The sequence below is a fragment of the Gigantopelta aegis genome, chromosome 14 (genome assembly GCF_016097555.1).
Source record: "Gigantopelta aegis isolate Gae_Host chromosome 14, Gae_host_genome, whole genome shotgun sequence".
Classification (NCBI taxonomy): Eukaryota; Metazoa; Mollusca; class Gastropoda; order Neomphalida; family Peltospiridae; genus Gigantopelta; species Gigantopelta aegis.
In genome coordinates, this window is record NC_054712.1 from 14,382,455 (window position 1) to 14,395,243 (window position 12,789).

General features: G+C 37.4%; 1 protein-coding gene across 1 annotated transcript in view; it reads left to right on the plus strand.

Moving 5' to 3' along the window:
- The window catches only part of LOC121389100 (nuclease SbcCD subunit C-like), a 45,666-nt gene that overhangs the window by 5,220 nt on the left and 27,657 nt on the right, over positions 1-12,789 (plus strand). The window lies entirely within an intron of this gene.

The following is a 12,789-nucleotide window of genomic DNA, read 5'->3' on the forward strand; positions in this document are numbered from 1 at the left end:
GCATATTCAACGATGTATAATGCACATTATTGCTTAATATCAACACGTATAATCGTATAGTTAATTAATAAAACGGTTAAATTATATATAACGAGCGCAGGCATTTTGTACCATCTCAGTGAGTACGCCCTCTGGCGAGCTGGTGGTTACGTAATACTTAACGCGTCACGTCAGGAATGAGCCTTAGATCTAGAGAAACACAATCTACCTGGTTTTTGCTGGATGATAAATAGTCATACATTGCAATGTTCTGTAATAATACACATCCCAGTAAGCTAGCAATAAGTGTATCCAGCACTATATATATTAGTTTTCAATACAAAATAAAATACCATTGTCAAAGTGGCTACACAACAAGTCGAAACAATTAACAATGTTTTGCCCATGCATTAACCTGAGTACTGAAATGATACACGGAGTGTTTTCTTAGTTAATTGGTCTATGCTGTTAGTTGCTTCTACCTGTGATTCCTGATTGGCAGGTGTGTATTTGATTGGTAACCAGACGAGCCAATTAATTGACGCTGTCTAGACACAAAAATACATACCGGTATTGTGGAATATTACCTGTCGCCCCTAAAATTGTAATGGACATGATTTATTACTGTAAATAGTTCTGTAAAACTATTGATTAAGTAGACTTTTCCATCTAAAAGCACAGAACTGACCAATTACGTAGTCCCAAAGAAACGAAAATTATCACTTGGGTATCGTGGGTTGTCGTTTTTGTTCCAGCGTAACATATCAATAGGCCTAATTTTGTACATTTTCCCTTTGGATTATTTAACAGAGAAAAATACTATAACCCCATTTTGTTCCGTTAATGCAACTTGAAATATATTTAGTTAAATAGTTTATTATAATATTACGTCATTTATGCTCTTTTACAAGTCAGATTGATCAAAGAGAAACGCCTTGTCGAAAATTACTGCTTTTGTTTACACTGTACATACAGGAGATGGTCAGGAGCTGACGTCACTTCGCCCCAAGCTATCCCACCGGACGTCACAAAAACGAAACAAAATGGCTGCCCCCAGTTAGCAGGAATAATCATGGTTTTTTTATTAACTCTAAAATTGCGCGTTTTTCATTTGCTAAAGTGTCAGTATGTGTTGGCGGTCCGGGTATGCATCTTTTCAACACATAAGGCTCTTGTTTGGGTTGACCCTACCTTTAAGATGGATCCGGTTTAGAGAGGTCAAGTTGTGTACTGGTGTTTAAAAAAGGACTCTGTAAAACGTCCGATTTTGAGGGAATTCCGGTTTACAGAGGGTCCGGTCTTGGGAGGTTACACTGTATATTGGTATAGGTGTAAGTCTTTGTCTGTATTTCTGAGTGTTGTGTCTGTATGAGTGTGTGTGTACACGTGTGTTTCTGTGTTTGTATGAGCTTGGGGGGTTGTTTGGGGAGGGTGTTTTTGGGGTTGGTTTTTTTTTTTTTTTTTTTTTTTTTTTTAATATATACTGATAACGATTTGCGAGGAGGTGAAAGAGAAAATTAAGGATTGAGTGAGTTCAGGAATGTGGTAATCAGCTGACGTGTTTGGTGTAGATCGCGCGGTGTTCGGCGCACTCGGGCGAGTGGCTTGTGTTGCATTGTACGCTCGTCATTGTAGGTATAAACCACAGACTCCGATACAGTGGTCTCTCACGATATGCGGTAAACATTCCATTAGTGAGACGTAAAACCTATGTGAAATAAATAGACGGGTGGATGAGTGGATGTTTATTTTATAAATAATTTTACTAGGGTGTATACTTGCTGAATTCTCTTATGAGAGCTACGCAATTTTTCCGTCGTATAACAGTATAAATGTAACATTTTGTTTGTTTTGTTTAACGACACCACTAGAGCACATTGATTTATTAATCATCGGCTACTGAATGTCAAACATTTGGCAATTCTGATAAGTAGTCATCAGAGAAAACCTGCTACTTTTTTCCTAACGCAGCAAGCGATCTTTTAAATGCACTTTCCCACAGACAGAAAAGCACATACCACGGTCTTCGTCCAGTTGTGGGGGCGGGAAGTAGCCTAGTGGTAAAGCGTTCGCTTGATGCGCGGTCGGTTTGGGATCAATTCCCGTCAGTGGGCCCATTAGGCTATTTCTCGCTCCAGCCAGTGCATGACGACTGGTATATCAAAGGCCGTGGTATGTGTTATCATGTCTATGGGATGGTGCATATAAAAGATCCCTTACTGCTAATCGACATGAGTAGACCATGAAGTGGCGACAACGGGTTTCCTGTCTCTATATCTGTGTGGTCCTTAACCAACTATATGTCCGACGCTATATAACCGTAATTAAAAATGTGTTGAGTGCGTTGTTAAATAAAACATTTCCTTCCTTCGTCCAGTTGTGGTGCACGGGTTGGAACATTTAAATCAGCTTCCACTGAGGAGATTCGAAACACAGATTCCTGCACTCAGTCAACTGAGCTAATAGAGAAATTTCCGCTAGCTACTGCCAGTAGGAGTTCGTTATAATTTTGTGCTATTTTTTGGCCAATTGATGTATATTTGGCAACAATGTTCTAAAAATTACCGTGTGTGTCAAGTAGTCATCAACTACAAAGTGTGAAAAAATTAAAAGGTAGCATTAATTTAAACAAAACGCCCTCTGTATGTTATAAATACTAAAATAGAAATATCCTGTTCTTTATTTGATTAGTAAGGATTTTGGATGTTTTACGCCAGACTTTCTGATAAATTTAAAACGAGATAATTGGTGTTATTTTACAATCAGATGATCAGTATTAGTGAAATATCTACCTATATATATTCGCTAGAGTCGTGCCTTTTGTTAGTGAAACGTCTACCTATATTCACTAGAGTCGTGATTTTTTTTTCTCTGCAGTTACAGTAACACAAAAATAACATAGGAATATTTTAATGAATACGACTGCTATGAAGGTACACCTCTTTTGATGGAATAATTTATAAAGAGATCATGCAGAGATATTGCTATACAGAAAAACGGTATGTTTTTCCATTGTTTTTTTATTTGTGGACTTGGTGTTATTCTCATAGTAAAACAAAATTCTGGGGCTGGTTGTTCAAATGTTAAGTGATTAAAAGAAATGTTCAAAACCAAAGACTGAATCAATACAAATAACAATTGAAAACAATGTTGAAACTTTAGAACTTTAGAACAAAAGGTATCCACACATAATCACATCTAAAGTCTATTTTGTATTCAATCTGATTAAAATTAGTTCTACTGGTCTACCAGTAGATCTAACATCATCTAACATCATTGCGTGGACTCACATGTCCAGGTGACATTTCATCTATAAATAACAATTTAAATATCGACCAATTACACTTCGCTTTTTATAGAGATATTCGGGAGCATACAAATTCAAAAAATATCGGGCGAGACTATTTATTCAATAGGCGAACTTGTTGGTCTATTTCAACATTAAAAAACATGGAGAAAAGTGCAATAATAAGCTCTGGATTATATACTAGTATTAACAGATTTTATGGCTATACCATCACGGTTTTGTTTCGTCTTGAAATGAATTTTATAAAAAAAACAAAAACAAAAATATATATATATATATATATATATATATATATATATATATATATATTGAAATTAGTTTCCGGCATACTTCGTAATTCACCCAAATCATTTCGTATATCATCGGCATAATCTCGAATGTTTTCAAATTCTTTTCAAACCTGGCATGAATTTGCAAGTATGGTTTCGACTGGTTGAATGAAAGGTCAACTGAACATGAGCTCCAACGGGGTGCTGTTAGATCCACAGGTAATAGTAATTAATCAGTGGAGCTAATTATAATTAGATTGTTTTGTATTTGTGTCAAAATAATTAAAAGAAATATGTTAGACTAATCCAGGGTTCTAGCAATTATTTTATGGGTGATCGCTTGACAAAACTTAAACATGCTTACATTAGAGCCCTTTTACATATAATACGAGTAGGGTGTGTTTTGCCTTCCAAATTCACCTATACAACAGAGTTTGTACATTTTCCAAACATTTATCCTCCATAAACTGGAAATTTGGGTACTTTTTCTCTGCCAAGCTTTACCCAGTAATAAACACAATACAAAAACAGACACCACTCTAAAATTTGGACATTTTTAATAACGGTATTACAACTATCATTTGTAACGTTTGTTACGTCACGTGTTTAACGTAAACATGCGAGTGTTATTTGAACCGTTCATTGTTAGTGTAGTCGATAGTGTGTTGCCTAACAGCAGTACTCGAATACACCTGTTATGTCATTTTGTTTACAGCTTACCTTATTGTCAGTGTACAAATGATAAAGTGTAAAAGCGTAAGGTTAGTAAAGAATTGAACTGAATACCGTTATGTTACAGTTATGTTACAGGGGTACATATATCAACACTGGTCGTCGAGGACCCAATTCAGATCGGCAGCTGTAACTAAAGTAAACAAGGTTACAAAGTGAATGAATGAATGTATGAATGAATGTATGTATTGATGTATGAATATATATATATATATATATATATATATATATATATATATATATATATATATGTTGTATGTATGTCGAGGTTGACTATTACATATATAGACATTAACACACTGCCGCAGGAGATAATTAAATCCTTTCTGGATGTATGAATGTATGTATGTATTCATGTATAAATATATATATATATTGTATGTATGTCGAGGTTGACTATTACATAAATATATATTAACTCACTGGCGCAGGGGATAATTAAATCCTTTCTGGCCTCACAAATTATCCAATATGACACCGAATCGCCCGCAACTTGTAGACTTGCCACGATAGGTTCTGAGCTATCAAGACATCCATAAAAAAGGATGCTCTTTAACTCAACCATATGCATGGGACCTACAAGCTACGCGGTCGATCCAGCTTACGTAAATAAAACCTAACACTGCCTAGTATGTATTGATGTATGAATATCTATATATTGTATGTATGCCGAGGTTCACTATTACATACATAGATATTAACACACTGGCGCAGGGGATAATTAAATCCTTTCTGGCCTCATAATTTGTCACGTGCGGTTGCTAGGACTCGAACCTGTGGCACCGAATCGTCCGCAACTTGCATACTTGCCACGATATGTTCTCAGCTATCAAGACATCCATAAAGCATATGTATGTATGTATGTATGTATGTATGTATGTACGTACGTACGTACGTATGTACGTACGTACGAACGAACGAACGAATGAATGAATGAATAAATGAATGGAAGTTCTACTTTTTACTCTGCGTTCAAGCCATCGTTAATCACCGATTGCTCTTGAAATGGAAACCAGGGATCAATTTAACAAAACATCGTAAGCCTTGATTTACACATACGAAGGACGGAAGGAAATGGGTTTTTTAACGACGCACTCAACACATTTTATTTACGGTTATATGGCGTCAGACATATGGTTAAGGACCACACAGATTTTGAGAGAAAACCCGCTGTCGTCACTACATGGGCTACTCTTTCCGATTAGCAGCAAGAGATCTTTTATTTGCTCTTCCCACAGGCAGGATAGCACAAACCATGGCCTTTGTTGAACCAGTTATGGATTAATGGTCGGTGCAAGTGGTTTACACCTACCCACTAAGCCTTGCGGAGCACTCACTCATGATTTGGAGTCGGTATCTGGATTAAAAATCCCATACCTCGACTGGGATCCGAACCCAGTACCTACCAGCCTGTAGACCGATGGCCTAACCACGACGCCACTGAGGCCGGTAGATATAGTTTGAAGTATAATATGTATATCATTTTCTGTCGTCCTTACAATGTTCTGGGCGGGACGTAGCTCAGTGGTACAGCACTCGCCTGATGCCCGATCGATCTATGATCGATTCCCGTTGGTTGGCCCATTGGGCTATTTCTCGTTCCAGCCAGTGCTCCACAACTGGTGTAACAAAGGCCGTGGTGTGTACTATCCTGTCTGTGGGATGGTGCATATAAAAGATTCCTTGCTGCTAATCGAAAAAAGAATAGCCTATAAAGTGGCGACAGCGAGTTTCCTCTCTCAAAATCTGTGTGGTCCATAACCATATGTCTGACTCCATATAACCGTAAGTAAAATGTGTTGAGTACGTCGTTTAATAAAACATTCCCTTCTTTCCTTTCTTACAATGTTCAGTCTCCCGTAATGATGTACTTTTCTGCATAACATAGATGTCAATCTCAGGTACGACAGACGCAAACAAAAAGTATAGTCTGGAGGCAGATTCCAAAAACAAAGTAGCTTAAAATAGGATTTCGTTCTACCAGAGAGTCAAAGCGATCACCATAGTTACTCCGTGTGCTGCGTCATATTCCTGTGGCCGTCAGCTTTGAAAAGTGTGTTTGGGGGGGGGGGGGGGGGGGGGGGGGGGGGGGGGGAGAGTCACCAGAGGTCATTCAATGTTAAAAGGTAAAATTTTTAAGAAAACAGTAAATTTTCATTTCCTGTTTGGATGTTTTGTAAAATTGACTCCAGTTATTTAGACAAATATCACTGTCGGGAACCGGGATCGGAGTGAGTGAATCAACGAGCGCGTTGGTGAGTGAATGAGTGAGTGGGTGGGTGGGTGGGTGAGTGGATGAATGATTGATTGCATGAGTGGGTGAGTGAGTGAGTGAGTGAACGAGTGATTAGGTGTGAGTGAATGAACGAGAGAGTGGGTGAGTGTGGGTTAGTGAGTGAGTTTTTGGTGAGTGAGTGGGTAAGTGAGTGAACGAGTGAGTAAACGGGTGAGTGGGTGGGTGGGTTAGTGAGTGAGTTTTTGGTGAGTGGGTGGGTGGATGGATGAGTGAGTGAACGAGTGAGTGTGGTGGTGTGGGTGAGTGAGTGAGTGAACAAATGAGTGGGTGGGAGGGTGGGTGGGTAGGTGAGTGAATGAGTGAGTGGGTGAATGAGTGTGTGAGTGAGTGAATGGGTGGGTGGGTTAGTGAGTGAGAGTTTTTGGTGAGTGAGTGTACGAATGAGTGGGTGACTAAGTGAGTGTGTGAGTGAGTGAACGAGTGAGTGGGTGAGTTAGTGAGTGACTGAGTGAATGAACGAGTGAGTGAACGAGTGAGTGGGTGAGTGAGTAAGGGAGTAACCTACAGAATAATTAATAGTTGATAGACTTATTTACACCTGTTCTATTTTCATAATAAATGTGTACATAAGTTGGAAGCCGCCATAAAGAATGTATACCGCCAAATCAAATCCCACAGACGAAAATATTACATATGTCATGATATATGTGGGTAAAATTCCTGCCTGCAGTGTATCAATCGACATATACACCACGGATATAAATACTACCACCCCGCACCCTTAAAGTGAATCAGAAAAAAATGGGGTTAAGCTGCTCTATGACTACTCTAGTTCCGCACGAAAGTATAGTACTTATTCTTACAGCTACCTCACACGTTTCAAGTACAAGGCTACTTGACACAATGGTACTAGATGAAATAGAATTGCATAAATGTGCCCACATGAAACTAATTTTGTTTTGGTTTTGACGACAAACACACTCACATTGATCACCAATGACAGGACGTGTGGTATTAACTGCTCCATCAAAAGTTGGGTGCACCTTGAACTTTGACCCAGCCGGAAGTTATTTGGTTTAGTACTACCTATAGGTTACATGTATACTTATGTAAAGGGAATGCTAGTATGCTGTTTGCCCATGTGTATTTAGTTCAGCACGTGTGCATGCGTGCGTTATTTGAACAATATGGTTATTAATCCTACAGTATCACATCTGCCTAACCTATTTCTACCTTCTGGTTGAATTAGTAAACATTATTGTAATGTGACAAATACTATGGCATAGGCATTATACTATATGAATGATATGTAATTAAAATGACGATATATAAATAAGGTAGTATAGAGCACAGAACAGTATGGTCCTCGCCCATCTCTCTCTCTCTCTCTCTCTCTCTCTCTCTCTCTCTCTCTCTCTCTCTCTCTCTCTCTCTCTCTCTCTCTCTCTGTCTCGGTCTCTCTCTCACACTCTCTCTCTCTCCCTCTTCCTCTCTCTCTCTCTCTCTCTCTCTCTCTCTCTCTCTCTCTCTCTCTCTCTCTCTCTCTCTCTCTCTCTCTCTCTCTCTCTCTCTCTCTCTCTCTCTCTCTCTCTCTATCTTTTCCGGCATAACGTTGGAGAGTAAACGGATTACATTTGTATGCATTGTTTGAAGACTCGAAATGTTTCCTTTGTGACTGTTAAATCCTATCAGGTCTCAATTATTTCGGTGATTTTCCTAAACACCCTGCTTGTTGTTCACGCGCGGATGGCCCCGAGTACACTACATTAACCTTGTTCACTTCACATGGCGTCACCGATGGTCCATGCCGGAGAAAAAACTAATTCGACATTTCGTTAACGGTCATGTACAAACTATCTTGTGTTACCAGTTTCTGACTACTCGGATATGCAACCAGCTATGTTCCACTGCAACACGAGGATGTAATGGTGTGGTATAAAAGGCGGTCTGCTGTTGTAGTCGTTGAAAAGGTTTATAGCTTGTGGAAGTGTCGTTGTGACAACATTGCCTGTGGGTATGTCGGGCCGTTGTTACGCGAGGCGGACGTCGCTACAAGTCCAGAGTATTAAACCAATCATAGAATCGGCACTCTCTGATTTAGCCGAAAGGTAAGGCCTGATATTGCGATAAATTAATACATGTACACAAATCTATGCTGGTGTCATCATTGTTCTCTTTGTGAGCGTGTTTTCGAGAAAACATTGTTTATTAATCCATTGTTGTTGTTTTCTGGCCCTGAACCAACATATGTATGCTTGCACACAAATTAATGTTATTTGGGTGTATATGCTTTTTTCTAACTTGAGGTCTAGTGGTGGTTTGGGGGAGGGGGTTGAAGAGAAAGGGGATTCAGTTTTATAAATGTGAGAAGAGAGCGATATCATTCACTACACACGTCAATATGTATACAGTGTACACTCAACATACAGTGGCGGATCAGAAAATCCATTTAGGTGGGTGCCCTAATGATATGTAGCTGAAGGCCACAAACGTTCCCGAAGGCATTCCCCGGATTCTCTAATGTAAAAAATGAAAACAAAATAATCTCATAATGTAGAGGGGGCTATCCCCTGTGACCCCCCCCCCCCCCACACACACACACACACACCCTCTTAGATATATCACTTGCATACACCACCACTCACATACACACCCATACACAAACCACACATAGCATATGTACACAGAACCACATACATAAACGCGCGCACACAACACACCATGCACGCACACAGAGACACCCCATACCAGATCACACCGTACACACCAATTCAAAACAAATAACACATATATAACCAGATGACTCACACACAGAAAACATATACAGACTGCATGCACATATGGACACAAGATACACACATACACACAACACAATACAAACACATTACACAATACACATACACACAACATACAGATATATACAGACTGCATGCACATATGGACACAAGATACACACATACACACAACACAATACAAACACATTACACAATACACATACACACAACATACAGATATATACAGATTGCATGCACATATGGACACAAGATACACACATACACACAACACATTACACAATACACATACACACAACATACAGATATATACAGATTGCATGCACATATGGACACAAGATACACGCATACACACAACACATTACAAACACATTACACAATGCACATACGCACAACATACAGATATATACAGATTGCATACACGTATGGACACACCATACACACATACACACAACACATTACACGCGAATAACACACCATACATATACACACACAACAGACAACTACATTTAGATTGGATACACGTATAGACACAAGATACACACAAACGCAACACACCATACACACACACAGCAGACAAATATAATATACACATTGTTTACACGTATGGACATATGATACACACACACATACAACACAATACATATAAATACATCAAACCATACACATATACACATATATACACAATGGATTACATACAAACACATCACGCCATACACATATACACACAATACATTACATACAAACACATCACACCATACAAATATACACATATACATACAATACATTACATACAAATACATCACACCATACACATATACACACAATACATTACATACAAACACATCACGCCATACACATATACACACAATACATTACATACAAACACATCACCATCACACCATACACATATACACACAATACATTACATACAAACACATCACGCCATACACATATGCACGCAAAACATTACATACAAACACATCACACCATACACATATACACATATACACACAATACATTACATACAAACATATCACGCCATACACATATACACACAATACATTACATACAAACACATCACACCATACACATATACACATATACATACAATACATTACATACAAACACATCACACCATACACATATACACACAATACATTACATACAAACACATCACACCATACACATATACACACAATACATTACATACAAACACATCACACCATATACATATACATATATACACACAATACATTACATTGCATACAAACACATCACACCATACACATACACACACACTGCATTACATACAAACACATCACATCATACACATATACACACAATACATTACATACAAACACATCACACCATACACGTACATATATACACACAATACATTACATTACATACAAACACATTACACCATACACATACACACACACTGCATTACATACAAACACATCACATCATACACATATACACACAATACATTACATACAAACACATCACACCATACACATACATATATACACACAATACATTACATTACATACAAACACATCACACCATACACATACACACACACTGCATTACATACAAACACATCACATCATACACATATACACACAATACATTACATACAAACACATCACACCATACACATATACATATATACACACAATACATTACATTACATACAAACACATCGCACCATACACATATACACACAATACAGTACATACAAACACATCACACCATACACATATACATATATACACACAATACATTACATTACATACAAACACATCACACCATACACATATACACACACTGCATTACATACAAACACATCACACCATACACATATACACATATACACACAATACATTACATACAAACACATCACACCATACACATATACACATATACATACAATACATTACATACAAACACATCACACCATACACATATACACACAATACATTACATACAAACACATCACACCATACACATATACACACAATGCATTACATACAAACACATCACACCATATACATATACATATATACACACAATACATTACATTACATACAAACACATCACACCATACACATATACACACACTGCATTACATACAAACACATCACACCATACACATATACACATTTACACACAATGCATTACATACAAACACATCACACCATACACATATACACATTTACATACAATGCATTACATACAAACACATCACACCATACACGTATACACACAATACATTACATTCAAACACATCACACCATACACATATACACACAATACATTACATTCAAACACATCACACCATACACGTATACACACAATACATTACATTCAAACACATCACACCATACACATATACACACAATACATTACATTCAAACACATCACACCATACACATATACACACAATACATTACATTCAAACACATCACGTCATACTCATATACACATTTACACACAATGCATTACATACAAACACATCACACATATACACATTTACACACAATGCATTACATACAAAACATCACACAATACACATATACGCGAATGAATGAACGAATGGTTGAATGAATTGATGAATGAATAAATGAATGAATGAATGATTATTATTTTCTGTAAATATTTCACCATATACAATCTCTGTCTCTCGTTTCGGGTGATTCTTGTATATGTGTTATAATATAAGATGAGTCAAATGATCTCACGCTGCAACCATATAGGATAAACTGATAGTGAGCCGTACACGATCGTCAGTAGGTCAAATTTGATCGTGTACGGCTGACGATCAGTTTATTCTATATGTATCTTTGGCGTTTTACTCTTTATAGACATAACGAATTAATCGATTATAAACATTAGCTATTGAACTTTACGATTTGCCATTCGTTCTAACGTTACATGGTTGCTGTGTTGTCATTCAAACACTCGGAGAAAGCAACCGCAGCGGGAGTTTAGAACATGAGAAAAGATACTTTTGTAAAAAAAAAAAAAAAATAATAATAATAATAATAATTTAAAAAATAATAAAAATTCTTTCTCCTTCTCCGATGATAATCAAAAATCAGTTAAATAACCTATAATAAAAGGAACAAAGATGTCAACACTGAAATATTTTGAATGAATATTGTAATTATTATAAAGATATTGTATATGTGCAGTCGCTTTAATTTTGTTTCAACCTTAAGCCAAGACAATGATATTAAGTTTGACAGTTCAGTTACAATATTTTGATCATAATGTCAAAATGTCAAGTATCCAAATAGATATTCAATAAAATGCATAATGCAGTTTGGCAAGACTCCAGAACAAATACGTTTCTATGTCAGTACCCCTTTTGCAAAACTGTTGATCGTAAAGATATCGTAATATACAGAAATGTACCTCGAGCATGGGCAGATTCGGAGGGGGGTCACAGAGGTCCCGTGACTACCT